At 43.5% G+C, this 7,725-nt stretch overlaps 1 long non-coding RNA gene across 1 annotated transcript; it reads left to right on the forward strand.

Annotated features, from left to right (window-relative positions):
• The first annotated feature begins 6,375 nt into the window (after positions 1-6,375).
• LOC138820914 (uncharacterized) lies at positions 6,376-7,504 on the forward strand. Its single transcript, XR_011370018.1, has 2 exons — positions 6,376-6,466; positions 7,404-7,504. It is a non-coding gene; the product is annotated as an uncharacterized lncRNA (long non-coding RNA).
• Positions 7,505-7,725: the final 221 nt, after the last annotated feature.

The raw sequence follows: 7,725 nt of genomic DNA on the forward strand, positions 1-7,725 counted from the left end.
TGCCTTCTACATTTAAGGTACTTTGATTTTTTTTTATAAAAATGAAATTTAGATATGCAACTGCTTTGAAAAATATTGTGGCCTGTCATCTGTGAATAACTATTTTTCAAAATTAAAATTCTGTACTTTCAGGATTCAGATTAGACTTCAAAAATATATCCTCCAGAGAGCTAAAACTATAAAAATAACAAAAGTTTGTTCATTTGGTACCCAAATTGCTCATTAGTGGCAGAGAAACATAAAAGTATCAAGTGGGGAAGTGGGTTAAGATTTAGTGGGGTGATAGGTAAGAGCCCTGTGTAAATATCTCTCCTAATTATGGAACACTAAGGAGCCATTGGACACACCCCAATCCATACGGGGGTCCTCATTTTGGCTTAGAATTAATAAGAACTTTCTTTTGACAGTAAAAAATGTTAAAGATCAAAATGAACAAGTAGATCAAATAGGATGTCAAAAATAATGTACTGAAGCAGGGTGCCGGTGGCTCACGCCTGTAAATCCTAGCTACTCAGGAGGCTGAGATCTGAGGACCACTGTTCAAAGCCAGCCTGGGCAGGAAAATCTTATCTCCAATAAACCACTAGAAAACTGGAAGTGGTGCAGTGGTTCAAGCAGTAGAGCGCTCGCCTTGAGCTGAAGAGCTCAGGGACAGCGTGCCCACAGTTCAAGCCCCACAACTGACAAAAAAAAATTACTGAAATTGAGGACAAAGGGTGAACAAATTCAACAGTGATACTCACTAGACACGGTGTTGAAAATGGACTATACAACTTGTGGGTGGGTGGGGACAGGCAGGAGAGAGCAACAGAAGTGACATTGTCCAAAACGAAATGTACACTTTACCTGATTTATGTAACTATAACACCTCTGTACTTCACCTTTATAATAACAATAAAAAATGGTTGAAAGCTTACATTTTCTATAAGTTGGATCTTTTCTTGTCAGGGTATTCTGATACCAAAGCTCGACCTGAGTCTGAAAAAGCTCAATTCATTGAAAGAATATGTTTTTCCTAGCGAGCTCAGAGGTGCCCTGGTCACAGAATGCTGCTTAGGGAAGTGTTTCCTTTGGTTGGCCATTCAGGTAGCCAGGAACAGCTTAAAGCCATGATCCTAGAGGGCCCAGCTACTGCTTGAGCTGTAGCAGATCTTGGCATTGAGCTCACATTACTGACCATCCAGGAATTCACAGTGTAAGAGTTAGAAGAACGCTAGGGCCTTCATCAAGATTTCAAAAGAAGATACAAGGTTGAAGCTGAAGATGCAGTGGAGAATCCAGGATATTAATGAATGGTATGAGCTGAAGGAAAAGAGCAAGTTCATAGGCTGCAGCTGGCAAGGTCTTGGAACAGAGCTGCCCCGAACCTTTGCACTTTGCAACTTACATGGCTCTACCACAGACTCTGGATTGTAGACAGGCTGCTATGGTGTTTAATGCTTACATAATGCTGCTATGTTTTCAGTTTTGTTGTCATCCCATTCTTTCTATATCATAACTCTCCACTATGGGGAAGGTAATTTTTTTTTATTATGAACACTTGTATATTGTAGTATATAATTTACTTTTGGTTCTATGGAACATCACAACTGGGAATCTGCCTTGAATCTCAGAAGACATATATATTGGACTTGAACTTTTGTGGAATACAGATCTGTGAAACTGTATGGACTCTTGGTTATGAACAGAATACACTCTGCATCTCAATAACCATGAGCTTTTGGGGGACCAGGTGTCAAATGTCTCCTCGGGTTAAATGACATGTGTTTGGATGCACAACTGCCAAGAGGAGGGTTGTTGTGGTAAATCCAGCTAAATTGGTTAGATTGAGAAGCAGCTAGGTTAGGGAAAGCATACCTCTGGGTTGTCTAAGAGGTCATTTCCAATGAGGATTAACACAGTGAGGAAAACCTGTCCCAGTGAGGCTGGCACTATCCCATGGGCTGGGGCCCAACTGAAATAAAAGGGGCAAAGGAAGAGTTTTCCCTGTGTCTGCCTTCCTCTTGCCTCCTTCCCTCTTTTTCCCCTTCTTTTTCTCTGTCTCTCTCCCTTCTTCCCTCTCCTTTTCTCTTCTTTGTCATCCCCTCTTTGACTTAAGAATACGTAGGACTGGGGAACCCTATTCTGGCAGTACGAACCAAGGTTTCATGAATGCTTCTGGTATGGGAAAGTATAATCAACTTCATGGCTCTCAGAAATTGTGAGGAAAAGCTTCAAATAATATTTCCTGAAGTTTTTATTTGGTAAGATGTTAAGCACAGTCTAGTAAGATTCTGGACACTTCAGCTAGAGTCGATGTTAAATAGTTAAAGTTATAATGAAAAGCTTCAAAGTGATGATCTGTGACATAAATTTTCCATTATCTGCAAATCCAAAGGCTTCCTTATAGAGGGATTTTTGCACGTGTCTCTTCCAGTTCTTAGTTCTTGCTGTCTTTCAAATGGTTCTGTGTGGTGGCTTAGAGCATTTTCTTTTTGGGTATTGATTGTTATGCTAATATCAGTTTTTCAGGTTTCTCCCTTTTTGTTGTTGTTGTTATAATTTTGTTTATCCTTCAATTTCTAGGAGGGGTGTTCTATTCAGCTTTTGGGTAGAAAAACTGGCTTGTGTGTCTTCCGTTGTTTTTCCTTGTCTGTGATTACATGGAAGTCTTTATAAGGATCTGCCTTGACAAACCCAAGTGGTTTCTGTTTCTTAGGTCTTAGTTGGTTGTCTCTCAGGTGCATTGTGTCTAGTTCATTCACTTTTTTTTGTAAAATCTTTCTCTGTTGAATAAATTCACTAGACACATTCCACATTTTAGCAGCTTTGTGTTTATTGGGTTTCTTCTTCTCAGACTCCTGTATGTCTATAGCTGGTAGGTTTGTTAGCTGAAAAGTGTGAGGAAGTTTTGATAACTTATTTCTTACATCTAGTTCTAACTTTTTATAATTTTTTAAGTGTTGTTCTTTAAAATCTGTACTTAGCTTCCTGTGGCCAGATGTAGAGTCCTTTCTCTTTTTTTCAGTCATTTCATATTCTTCAAAAACATCTTTTGCTGGTTCTGCAGATTTCTTTCTATATGGCTCATTACTTGTGAGGGAATCTTCCAGAAAAGATGTGTTATGGCCCTTAACAAACAAAGGTTCTTCATGTAGCTGCTTCCTGTTTTGTTGGATTCTATTTCTTTTCCCTTGCATAGATATCCTTGGTGACTCCCTCATTTTCCCTTTTAAGGTATCATTCAATTTGTTCAGTTTCTTTTGTTCAAACACTTTCATGTTTGGTGATAGTGTATAGCTTCTGGGAAACTCATTAATTATGTCCTTATAATCCTCATGTTCACTACCTGGGCTAACTGCTAAGGCATGTGAACTGGAGTGAGGGGTTGGGCATGGGCCCTCACTGCGTCCAGATCTATTTAGCTGTTGTAGTTTATCCACTTGGAGTTGAGTACGACTGAGATTGATGCCTGTAATTCCAAGATCATGCATGACCGTATTCTCGCTGGTGGCAGCCTTTTGCTGTATTAATTCTTCTGGATTAACCGTGGTAGGCAGAAGTGTAACACGACCAAGGTGCAGGGTTTGGCACACTAATTTTGTTGTTGAGTCATCCTCAAATGGTTTAGCTTCTTTGGTTTTCAAATTACTTCTGGCATCCAAATCTCCAATGTCTGGGTCCTGGAGGTTTATAGTGAGATATACATTTTTAGTGGCTATTAAGGGCCTGGCATGCTTAGCCTCTGGGGAGGAATTAGGCCTAGTATGTGGGACTCCAAGGGGTTGGCCCGCTACTTTGGGGGGACTAACAGCTTGATCCGTGATCTTGATGCTCTCAATGGCCTCATCCACTGTAGTGACCTCTGCTATTGATGTAGTTTCAGCAGCCTGCATGTCAACAGCTGTGGCCTCCACAGATAGGGGTCTCTCAATGGCTTCATCCACTTTGACTTCCTCAGCTGTTGAATTTGTTCTAACAGCCTGGATGTCAACTGCTGTGGGCTTAGCTTCTTGAGGACCCTTAGCTTTGGCAGTCTGGGGGCTAGTGGTTTTTCCCTTTTCTCTTTGGAGGTTTGAGGTTTTGTGTACAAGATCCGTGGGAGAGTCAGCCTTGTACCATTGAAGGTCCTTGATTGCCTCTGTAACAGCCAGATGTTTTGTGGTCAGGTCCTCTACTCTTTTGAGACTCATGCTCAACTTTGGCCCCTTAGTAATTTTTGAGGAGGACCTGCCTAATTTGACCTCATCTATTGAAGAACTCCCTCTTGTAGTGATGCTTCTAGCAAATCTGTCATTCACTGTTTGAGAGCTTTTTGCTTTTCTGGTCAGTAAGATATGTAAAAGTTTAAAACCTTGTGCCTCCAGTAGTTGTGTATCCAAAGTTGAGGACGCCTTGTGCTGTTTTGTCTGGTTGTCATTACCGTTCATCCTAGCTCTGAATTCAGCATAGTTGTCCATGAATGGGCAACTCTTTGCTTTCTTCCCCTTCTTGATATTTGTGGTGGCCTGGAATGGTTGTGTGTCCTCTGCTGTCGGCTTATCCCTGGCAGCTGGAAGTACCGTATCTTTTGTGAGCCTCAAGTCAAATCGCACGTTCTTGTTGAGCCCGGACGGGGCCTTGCCCCTGCCTGGTTTAGTCTCGCTGGCTACCGACCATTTCCAGGCAGCCCAGTTCGTCATGGATCTGTCCCGAATAAATTGGCCACTGAAGGTGTTTGAGCCACTCTTGGAAATGGAGGAAGGCCAGTGTAATTTAACTTTGTGGCCACCAGATTTGGCCCTGGCAGACTGGAATCCAACAGTTGGGCCCTCTAGTAAGGACTTCATGGCTGTTTCAGAGATCCCAGGGCTTTTGACATCTCTTGGGGTGCTCACAGTAACCTGTTTGCTTTTGGTTGAGGCGGCTCTGCGGGGTTTCCCCTGCTCAGTGGTGGTTGTAGTCTCCACACCCTGGAGAGCATCTGCTTGGCCCTGAAGGACTTCACATTTTACGGTCAGAAGGGGGAGGTTGGTCACTGCCAGGGTTCGGTGCACATCTCTCTCCTTTAACAAAGAGGTAAGAGTCCCAGAACTTGTCTGTATGGGGGCTGCTTCATCAATGGCTTGAAGGTTTGCGGTGGTCAGCATATTGCTGTTAGAAATCATATCGGAGAGTCTGCTCAGATTGTCAGCAATAGGAGCCCCAAGTGGTGACAGGCGCGGAGACACCCCCGCGGCTGGACCCTCCTCTTCTTTGATCATTGCTGGAGGTGTGTGCCGACTGTGCCCCTCCTCAAAGGGGGGGTAGGTGTTGGGTTTGACCTCTACCATAAAGGGGTGCACTAAATTCTGAGTTTTACGGTGGTCAGAAACCCAGGAGGGTCTTTTCAGATTTCCATCTTCTGGGACCAGCACAGAAACTGCGGCAGATGATTTCCGGTGGGCTCTTTCCTCCACTATCTGGGGGCTGATGGTGACCGGGTATTTGTCCGTGTTGGTAAGCCAGGAGGGTCTGTGCATATTCCCATCCTTTGTGGCAAAAACAAGTGCCCCGGTGGATGTTCTTCTGGGCGTTCCGTTCTCCCCTGTATGGGAGCCCATGCTGGTGGAATACCTGCCGATGGTGGTAAACCAGGAGGCTCTGTGTAGATTTTGCTCTTCTAAGGCAAAAATGGGAGCCCCGGTTGATGATTTTCTGTGGGCTCCATAATGTACTATATGGGGACATTTCCCAGAGTCCATCTGCCAAGAGGATCTGCGCACAGTACGATCTTCCGTGACAAAAATAGGAGCCCCGGTAGATGTTCTTCTGGGAACTCCATCCTCCCCTACATGGGGACACAAGGACATTGGGTATTTGCCAATGTCATAAAGCCAGGAAGGTCTGCTTAAATAGTCCTCCCTCATGAGGGACATGGGATCATTGACAGTGGATGGTCTTTGGAGCCTTTCCTCCACTTGGAGGCCCCCAGTATTCGAGGACTTGCCATAGCTGGCTACCGAAGAGGCCCTGCGTTGGTTCACTTCCCGAATGTCGATCGAAATCGCCCCTCCAGATGGCTGGCTGGTGGTGAATTGATCTTCTGTTCTCTGTCCTTTGGCCTCCATTGCCCTCGCACCCCTTTGGGTATTAGCATTTTACTAAGAACTACACAAAAGAGTTCAAAATAAGCAGCATCGAGAAATGCTAGGACTGAGCTGGGGCACGGGCCAGGAGGTTCTCACTCTTGAATCTGAAACCATGTGAATTGTGTCAACAATCTGAGTCTAGATTGTGACCACCAAGCCATGACTCTCTAGCTCTGCAGCAGCTCTATGATGCTATAGGCCGGGGCTGGAGGAAAGATGATGTCACAAGTGAGTGGGGGCTGAGCCATGTGTTCTGTTGGTCCCCTGTGTGTCAGAATAACAACACTGGAGGAAACAAATGACTTACAAGACATAAGTCTTATCCTATAAAGGTCATGAGGTTGTCTGGCAGAAGGGCCCACAGAAACTGAAGTGTGGTCAGTCTTTGGGCATTTAGAGGGTTCAGTCTTTGGGAGACTTGTCATGAACTCGATTTTCATCCTTCAGATCCTAGCCTGGGTCAGCTGGGCTATGTTCTGTGCCTCAGTGCCAGAGACAGCTGAGCATCCTCTTGGACTAAAGGGGATCAGGGGAATGAAGAGCTATAGATGAGATGGTGGGGTAAGCACATGGGTTTTCCAGGAAGAATTTCCAAAGAAAACCTTTCTTATATGCTTATCATGTTCAAAGAACTGGAAGTTGAAAAGTTCCTATTTTCTTTAAGTTGATGTTTTAGTACACATATCAAGCCAATGTGTGTAAAGAGGCCCAGAGGAGCAGCAGAGAAGAGGTGTGTGTGTAAATTCTGTCACAGTTCTGCCAACCTGACATAAATAAGGAAGCAAAGTGTCGTTCAGACACAGTTTCTGGTGTTTCTGTCCATATCTCTAGAGAGTATGTGACAGGACAGTAGGTCACAGTGTAGCAGCAAGGATGCCGAGAGAGAAAATGCCTGTGTTCACAGCACATTTTTTGTAATCTTAGCATCTACATATTTGTTGGCATTCACTGACACAAACTCTTAAGCTACACTAATTGGTTTCACCATCTTTATCTTCATTCAGTATCTTTTAAGACAGCTTTACTTCTACTAGCAATAACTTGAGCAAGCAGATTCGGCCTTAAGCTAAACTTTTTCAGTTTCTAATTTATACTTTACATTCAGTATACCTTTGTTCTCCCTTTTGATTCTTAATACATTCCTTAACTTTAATTACTGATTATAATATCTTTTCATGTTAGAGTTTTGCCGATGTTCTTTTTTTAAAATCAGTAACTTGCTCTTGCAGAACTAGATGTACCATAAACTTGTTTGATCTTTTCCCTTTGCATTCAAAGTTCAATATCTCTAAATGTTATTCTGTCTTCTTGCAGAAATCCGTGCTTCTTGTTTCTTCTGATCTTCATGCTGGGACCTCTACAATTTCTTCCATGTACAGAGACCATGATAATATCCGTATAAATGGGCCTTCAAATCACATGTTAGGAGTTGTAAAGGGGAAGGGTTTATCTACCAGCTCCCATCCTGTGACACCAGGAGTCAAACTACCTCTCATTTCTGGGTGTCACTATGTCAGAGGGGCTCCAGAACATAAGGCAAGAATCACCTAGATGGGCACAGTGGCTCAGGCCTGCAACTCAAGCAGATTAGGAAGGTCACAGCTTAAGACTAGCCCAGGCAAAAGTTTAGCAAGAT

Source organism: Dipodomys merriami, unplaced genomic scaffold, assembly GCF_024711535.1.
Source record: "Dipodomys merriami isolate MVZ:Mamm:240054 unplaced genomic scaffold, mDipMer1.0.p SCAF_9, whole genome shotgun sequence".
In the NCBI taxonomy this organism is placed as follows: Eukaryota; Metazoa; Chordata; class Mammalia; order Rodentia; family Heteromyidae; genus Dipodomys; species Dipodomys merriami.